We start from the raw sequence: 8,144 nt of genomic DNA, 5'->3' as shown, positions 1-8,144 counted from the left end.
TAGGCATAATATGGAACAGGTATTTTTCATCAAGTATTGATATGTTGAACTTTAAGTCCCTACAGAATATGATAAAAAACATTTAACAATTAGAATATATTTTGAAAACAGGCATAAAGAATTGTATACTTCTTATGTTTACACATAAGTCCAAAAATCTCACCATATACAACCTTGAAGCAGGACAGTCCTACAGTATTCCTTTTCCTATCAACTCGTTCCTTTTGAATAAGTCCATTCCCTTTCCCAGTATCTTTCATACCCTTCAGATTCCATTTTTCTCTTTCAGGGAGACAATACAATGTTAGCGCATTCAGGTCTGATGTATTTCACTTACGAGTATGTTCTCTAGTTGCATCCATTTACAACAAAAGACTCAAATTTATCCTGTTTTATAGCTGAGTAGGGCCAGCCAGATAGTTCAGCAGACTAAAGCGCCTGCCTAGGCAGAGTGCAGTGGGTGGGGTTTGACCCCCAGCTTGCTGTGCTGACCCTGCCCCCAGGGAATGCTGAGACATCAACTGAGACTGGGCATGGTAGTGCACCTGTAATCCCAGTGCTTGGGGGGCTGAAAACAGGAGTGAGACCTTGTAGACCCTGTATTAAGTATACGAAATATCTACCTCTCTATCTCTGCATAGTACTCCTTTGTGTAAAAATACCACATCTTCTTTATACATTCCTCAGTTGATGGGCATTTGGGTTGTTTCCAGGATTTAGCTGTGACGAATTCACTGTGATCAACATGGGTGCACATATATTGCTGTGGTATGATGTTTTCAATTCTTTGGGAAAAAATACCCAGGAGGGGAATAGCTAACTTGAATGCGTTCTCCAATCCTAGATTTTTAAGGAATCTCCATAGTGCTTGTACCAGTCTGCACTCCCACCAACAGTGGAGTAGATTTCCTTTTTCTTCATAGCCCTTTCAGTATTTATTATTGGCTGATTTCTTGATGTTAGCCATTCTTTCTGGAGGGAGATGGAATCTCAGTGTTGTTTTAACTTGCATTTCTTGAATGACCAGTGATGTTGAACATTTTTTCATATATTTACTTACCATTTGTATTCTTTCTCTGAAAAAATGTATATTCATCACAGATACACATTTTTTGATTGGGTCTTTGAATCTGGGGGGCCTGATTGGTTTTAATTCTTTATATGTTTTGGATAGAAGGCGTTTGTCAGAGGGAGATTTTGCTATTATTTTTTCCCCAGTTTGTGGCTTTTCTTTTTATTCCACTGGAGATTTCTTTTACAGTGCAGAAAATTTTCAAAAACATGAAATCCCAGTTGTTGATACTTAGAAGTATTTCCTGTGCTGTCTGGCTTCGGTTCATGAGCTCTCTACATAGCCCTATGCCTTTAAAGTTTCTATCTACATTGTCCTCCAGAATATTTAGTGTTTCCATTTTAATATTTAAATCTTTGATGCATTTTGACTGTAGTTTTGTGCATGTTGATAGGCATAGGTTTAGCCTTCAGCATGCGGAAAGCCAGTTTTTCCACCACCATTTATTGAAGAGGCAATCTATCTTGGAATGAACATGTTTGGCCCCTTTATCAAAGATAAGGTAGCTGAGTGTGTTTGCAATTGTGTCTGCATCATCTTCTAATCTGTTCTACTGATACTCAGTTCTGTCTGTATGCCAGTACCATGATGACTTTATCGTAGTAGCTTTATAGTATAATTTCAGGTAAGGTATTGTGACAGACTTTCCTTTGTTTTCCAGGATTGCTTTTGATATTCTAGGTCTCTTCTGGTTCCAAATAAATGTGGGGAAAGTTTTGTCTAGCTCCATGAGGTATACTAATGGTTTTTTTAATTGGGATTGCATTGAATCTGTATAACAATTTTGTGAGTATGACCATTTTTACAATGTTGGTTCTTTGTATCCAGAAGCATGGAATATCTTTCCATTTTCTCAGATCCTCTTAAATCTCTTTTCTCAGAGTACTGTAATTTTCACTGTATAAATCTTCTACTTTCTTTGTGAGATTGAATCCTAAATATTTCTCTTTTTTTTGATGTTATTGTGAAAGGCATGGTTTTCCTAATTTCTCTCTCAGTGCATTCATTGTGTAAAAAAAATGCTACTAATTTTTGGGTGTTAACTTTGTGTCCTCCTATATTACTGAATTTGGTAATTAAATCTACAAGATTCTTGGTGCAGTTTTCGGGGTCCTCTATGTAGAGTACAATGTCATCTGCAAATAATGATAATCTCACTTCTTCTGTTCCAATCCTTATTCCTTTTATTTCTCTTTTTTGTCTAATTGTTCTGGCTAATGTTTCCAGAACTATAGCGAACAGGAGTGGAGACAGTGGACATCTTTGTCTTGTTCCTGATTTTAAAGTGAAGGCCTTCAGTTTTTCCCACTTAGTATGATGTTGGCTGTTAGTTTCTCATGGATGGCTTTTATCAGGTTGAGATATAGACAATCTATTTCTATTCTCTGTATAGTTTTTATCATAAATGAATGTTGGACTTGTCAAAAGATCTTTCTGCATCTATTGAGATGATCATGTGATTTTTGTTTTAGGCTGTATTGATGTGCTGTATTACACTTATGGATTTGCATGTGTTGAACCATCCCTGCATTCCTAGAATGAATCCCACTTGGTGATGATGTATAATCTTCTTGATGATTTGCTACATTCTGTTTGCTAGTATTTTATTGAGGAGTTTTGCATCTATATTCATGAGAGAGATTGGCCTGTAGTTTTCTTTTTTAGTTGGATCTTTGTCTGCTTTTTTTTTCTTCGTGGAACTGGGGATTGTACTCAGGTCCTTGCACTTGCCAGGCAAGCTCTTATTGCATTGAGCTATCTCCGTGGCCCTTTCTCTGGTTTTAGAATCAGAGTCATACTTGCCTCCAGGAATGAGTTTGGGAGAATTACTTCCCATTCAGTTTCATTGAAGAGTTTGAGAAAAGTTGGCATTAAGTCGTCTCTAAATTTCTTACAGAATTAAGCTGTGAATCCATCAGTACCCGGGCTTTTCTTTTTTGGTAGGTTTTTTTATTATATTTTCAATTTTGTTTCCCATTATTGGGTTATTCAGTTTGTGTATCTTCTTGACTCAGCTTTGACATTTCATATGTATATAGCAAACTGTCCATTTCCTCTGTGTTTTCCATCTTGTGAGAGTAAAGATTTGGAAGTAGGTGTTGATGATCTTCTGAATTTCTCTAAGGTCTGTAATGATTTCACCCTTTTCATTCCTTATTGCATCATTTTGTGTTTTTTCTTTCCTTTTTTAATGAGGTTGGCTAGGGGTTTACCCATTTTATTTATTTCAAAGAACCAACTCTTTGATTCATTCATTCTTTGTATTTTTTATATTTCATTAAATTCAGCTCTAATCTTTATAATTTCCTGTCTTCTTTGTGCTTTGGGCTTGACTTGCCCTTTTTCCCCTAGGAGCTTGAGGTGCAATATAGGATCATTTATTGAGCTTGTTCTGTTTTCCTAATGTGTGACTTTAGCACTATAAAATTTCCTCTTGAAATAGCTTTCACTGTGTCCCTTAAGTTTCAGTAAGTTGTATCTGCATTTTCATTTGATTGTGAAGGTTTTTAAATTTCTTCTTCAATTTTATCTGTGATCCACTGATTTTTTAGGAGGTTGTTATTCAATTTCCATGTGTTTATGGTATTTTTGTAGTTTCTTTTGTCAATAATTTCTTTTTTTAAAGGGCAGAATATGTTTATTGGGGGAAAGAAAGCTCCTATCTGAGAGAGGGACAGAAGCAGGGCCCAAGCAGGTTGCCCCATTTTGACAATAATTTCAAGTTTCATTACACTGCGGTCAGATAGTATGCATGGGATAAGTTCTATTCCTTTGCATTTATGTAAGATTGCTCTGTGTGTTAGTATATGGATTATTTGAGGAAACCCTCTGTAAAGGTCTACCAAATTGGTTTCTTCACAAGTTTGTTTTATTTCTATTGTATTATTACCTATTTGATTTTTATGTCTGTTAAAATTTGTATTATGTAAGTGGGTTGTCCTACTTTGGGTGCACATATATTTATAGTTGTTACCTCTTCCTCTTTCAGTTTTCCTTTAATAAGGATGTGGTGACCTTCTTTATCTCTTTGAATAATTTTTGGTTCGAAGTTATATTGTCAGCAACCAGAATAGCTACTGCTTTTTTTTCTGCTTTCCCATGGCACGGAGAATTTTTTTCTATCCTTTGACTTCCAGTCTGTGAATTTCTTTTTGAGTTAAATAAATTTCTTGTATGCAGCACATTGTTGGATTTTGTTTCTTAATCTGCTCTGCTAGTCTGCTTCTTTTGATTGGTGAATTGAGTCCATTTACATTGATGGTTGTAACTGGTATGTATGGCTTATCTTTGTCATGTTATTTTCCTGCTGTAGATTCTGTATTTTTTCCCCCTCTTTTTAATTATTTACTCTATTTGGTGGTTCCTTTCTGTTGTTCTTGAAGCTGCGGCTGTCTCTGTCTCTTTATAGACTGCCAGCACTTTTTGTAGAGTTGATTTAAATTCATGAATATCTTCAGTTGTTCTTTGTTATAGAAGGATCTTATCTCACCATTGAATTTGATAGATAGTTTTTCAGGGTATATCAATCTGTGTTGGAAAAGATTTTCTTTCAGGACCTGAAATGCCTCACTCCAAGGTCTTCTTGATTTCATGGTTTGTGTTGAGATATCTGCCGTGATATTAATGGGCTTTCCATTCTAGGTGATCTGTTTCTTCACTCTTGCAGTTTTATTTTTAAAATGTATTTAGTACAAAGTCTACAGGGTCTCACTGCATAGATCAGACTTGTAGTGATCTTCTTGTCTTCAGCCTCCCAAGTGATGGAATTATAAATGCATGCCACCATGCCCAATCTCAATCACCATCTCAGGGGCAGGTTTGGCACCACATGCCAGAGATCGAACTCTGGTCCCTGTATCTGCCTAAGCAGGCACCTTAATCTGCTGAGCTATCTGGCTGTCCCTCTCTTGCAGCTTTTAATATTCTATTCTTTTGATGAGTTTTGGAGATCTTGATTCTTATGTGTCTTGATGTAGTTTTATTTTGATTGTGGCTGTTGGGAGTTCTATATGCCTCACTTATGTGTATGACAGGTTCTTTTCTCATGTTTGGAAAATTTTCTTCTAGTACTTCTGCAAATCTTTTTACGTCATTTGTGCTATCTCCTACTGCTTCACTGATGCCTGTTATTACATTATTTTTCTTTTTGTCATCCTGTAGGTGCTGAATTGTTATTTCCTTGTTAGTTTTAGGAGAGCGTTCCTTTCACATTCATTAGTTGCACCACTGTCTTTGAGGTTTGAAAGTCTATCTTCAGCTTCATTCAAGCAGTTTTACCAGCTTTCAATGGAGTTCTTAATATCTTGGAATCTCATTCAATGTTTCCATCATTTTTTATTCTCCTCTATTTCTTTTTTATCTATGTCTTCTTTAGCTGTGCTGAGCAATTCTTTTTTGACCTGAGAGATTAGTTTTGATTTTATTTTTTCTACATCCTAATAGACTTGTTTCTTTACTTCATTTGCTTTCATTTCAGAAATTTCAAGTATATGATTTCCAGGTTCTTTTTTTTTTTCATATTTTAGGGAAGGGTCAACATGGTGTTCAGGGTCTCACTTCTGGATCAGACTCATAGTGATCTACCTTTTTACAGCCTCCCAAGAGCTGGTATTATAGGCATGCACCACCACACCCAGTCTCATTCACTGTCTCAGTGTGCCCTGGGAGTGAAGCTGGCATGTCAGGCCCAGGGATCGAACCCCTGGCCCCTGCTTGCAGGTGTTTAATCCACCGAACTATTCAGCCTTGCTGCACCCCCTCCTTTTTTTGGATTTTCACGTTCCTGTATGTCTTTGTTTTCTGGATTTGTTCTGGGTGGGCTGGAGGATGAAGACTAAGATTGCCTTTTGCTCCTTTTTGTTGGCCTTTTTGCAGCTCCCATTAATCACTCAGAGTTAGCTGTGGTGGGAGAGTGGTGAGGCATATAACAGCAAGGTTTCCTCTACAGTGCAGAGCAGAGTAGGACTCCCCAAGACTCTCACTACTAGTGGGGGCAACTGTCTGATACTCAATAAAGCTTCAGGGTAGGTGGTGGGTGTTGGCAGGATTCACCAGGATCCCACAGGCCACCTGGAATCCTCCTAAGTTCTTAAAATATTGGAGCAGCACCAGCATAAGCTTCAGATCTGTGTACTGGGGGCCAAGAGGCACAGCTCACCAGAGTTCTGCAGGTCACCCAGAGTCCTCCTAAATTCTTAATTGGATGGATCATGTGTCAGCAAAGCTCCATACCTGTGCACTCTGGCCCTATAGTTTGCAGCTCTGTGGGCTGTTCAGGGTCCTCCTTAGTTCTTAAAAGATTGGAATGGCACCAGCACCAGCTTCACACCTGTGTGCTGGGACTAAAGGGGTGGGGAGCTTCCAGTCCCACTGGCTGCCCAGAGTCCTCTCCAAGTTTGATGCAATCATATTTGTTTATTTTTGCTTTTGTTTCTGGTGCTTTGAAGTCCTATCCAAAAACATCTTTGTCTATGACACATTCTTGACACCTTTGTTCATGTGTTCTTTTAGTAGTTTTATCATTTCAGATCTTACATTAAATCTTAAATTCATTTTGTGCTGATTTTTTTGTACATGGTGAGAGATAAAGGTTCAATTTCAATTTTTCAGCATGTGACTATCTAATTTACTAGCACTGTGTATTAAAGAAGGTGTCCTTTCTTTGATGCATGTTCTTAGACCCTTTAACTGATATGTTATGTATGGCCTTTATTATGTTGAGGCCATTCCTTCTGCCTAATTGTTTCAGAGGTTTTGTGGGGCAGAGATGTTGAATTTTATCAAATGCTTTTTCTACAGTCTTGGTCCACACTATGTTGATGTGGTATATTACGCTTATTGATCTGCATATGTAGAACCATCTTTCTATCCCAGGATGAATTCCACTTAATCATAGTGATACTCTTTTTAATGTGCTGCTGGATTAGATTTGCTAACATTTTGTGGAGGATTTTTGCATGTAAGTTCATTAGTAATGTTGGCCTGTAGGGGTGGTTTTTGGTTTTTTTTTTTTTTTTTTTTAATGTTTTTTCTGTTCTAGGTATCAAGATGATGCTAACCTTGTACAACTAATTTGGAAGAATTCCTTTCTTTTCAATTTGTTGAAAGACTTTGAAAAGAATTGGTATTAGTTCTTTAATTTTTTGATTCAGTTCAGCCAGGAAATTATCTGGTCCTAGGATTTTCTTTGATGACAGACTTCTTATTATTGATCCAGTCTCATTAATTATTGATATGTTTAGGTTTCCTAATTCTGCATGATTCAGTCTTGGTAAGTTGTTTTTATCTAAGACCTTATCCATTTATTTTATGTTATTAAAAGCCATATGATTGTTCATAATAGTCTCTACTGAGCCTTTATATTTCTGTGATGTTAGTTGTATTTTCTTTCTGTTTCTGCTTTTGAGTTTTCTTTCGTACTCCAGCTAGAGGTTTGTTAATTTTACCTTTTTTGAAACACCACCTTTTCATTTTATTTAATTTTTTGGTCTTATTTATTTCTGCTATGAGTTTTATAATTTCTTTCCATCTCTAGTGGGTTTGTTTGTTCTTGTTTTTGTAGTGCTTGAGGTATAATGATATGATTATTTGAGATCTTTCTGTTTTTTGTTGTAGGTGTTGACTGCTGTAAATTTTCTTTTGAATATTGTCTTTGTTGTGCCGTCTATGCTTTATTATGTTGGTTTCCATTACCCTCTGTCTTAAAACATTTTAAAATTTCCATTTTGATATTTTTTGCTGTCTATTGGATATGTAGGTGAATGTCGTTCAATTAACATGTGTGCAATTTCCACAGGTATCATCTTATTGATTTCTACTTTTACTGAGATGGTGAAAACAATATTTGATATCATTTCAATGTTTTAAAAAATGTGTTGAATCACTTCTTGGCCTTTTGATTAAGATCAAATGTAGACATTTGTTGAGGTTTGTTCTATGACCTGTCACATCCTGGGGAATGTTCACTGTGCCGATGAGAATGTCATTCTGTAGCTGTTCGCAGAATGTCGCAGAGGTGTCTGCCAGGTCCAAGTGCAGATGTGTCTAGTCTGCTGTCCACTGGCTTCTTGCC

Source organism: Octodon degus, unplaced genomic scaffold, assembly GCF_000260255.1.
Source record: "Octodon degus isolate 3935 unplaced genomic scaffold, OctDeg1.0 scaffold00087, whole genome shotgun sequence".
Lineage (NCBI taxonomy): Eukaryota > Metazoa > Chordata > Mammalia > Rodentia > Octodontidae > Octodon > Octodon degus.
Note: the sequence above shows the minus strand (reverse complement) of the source record.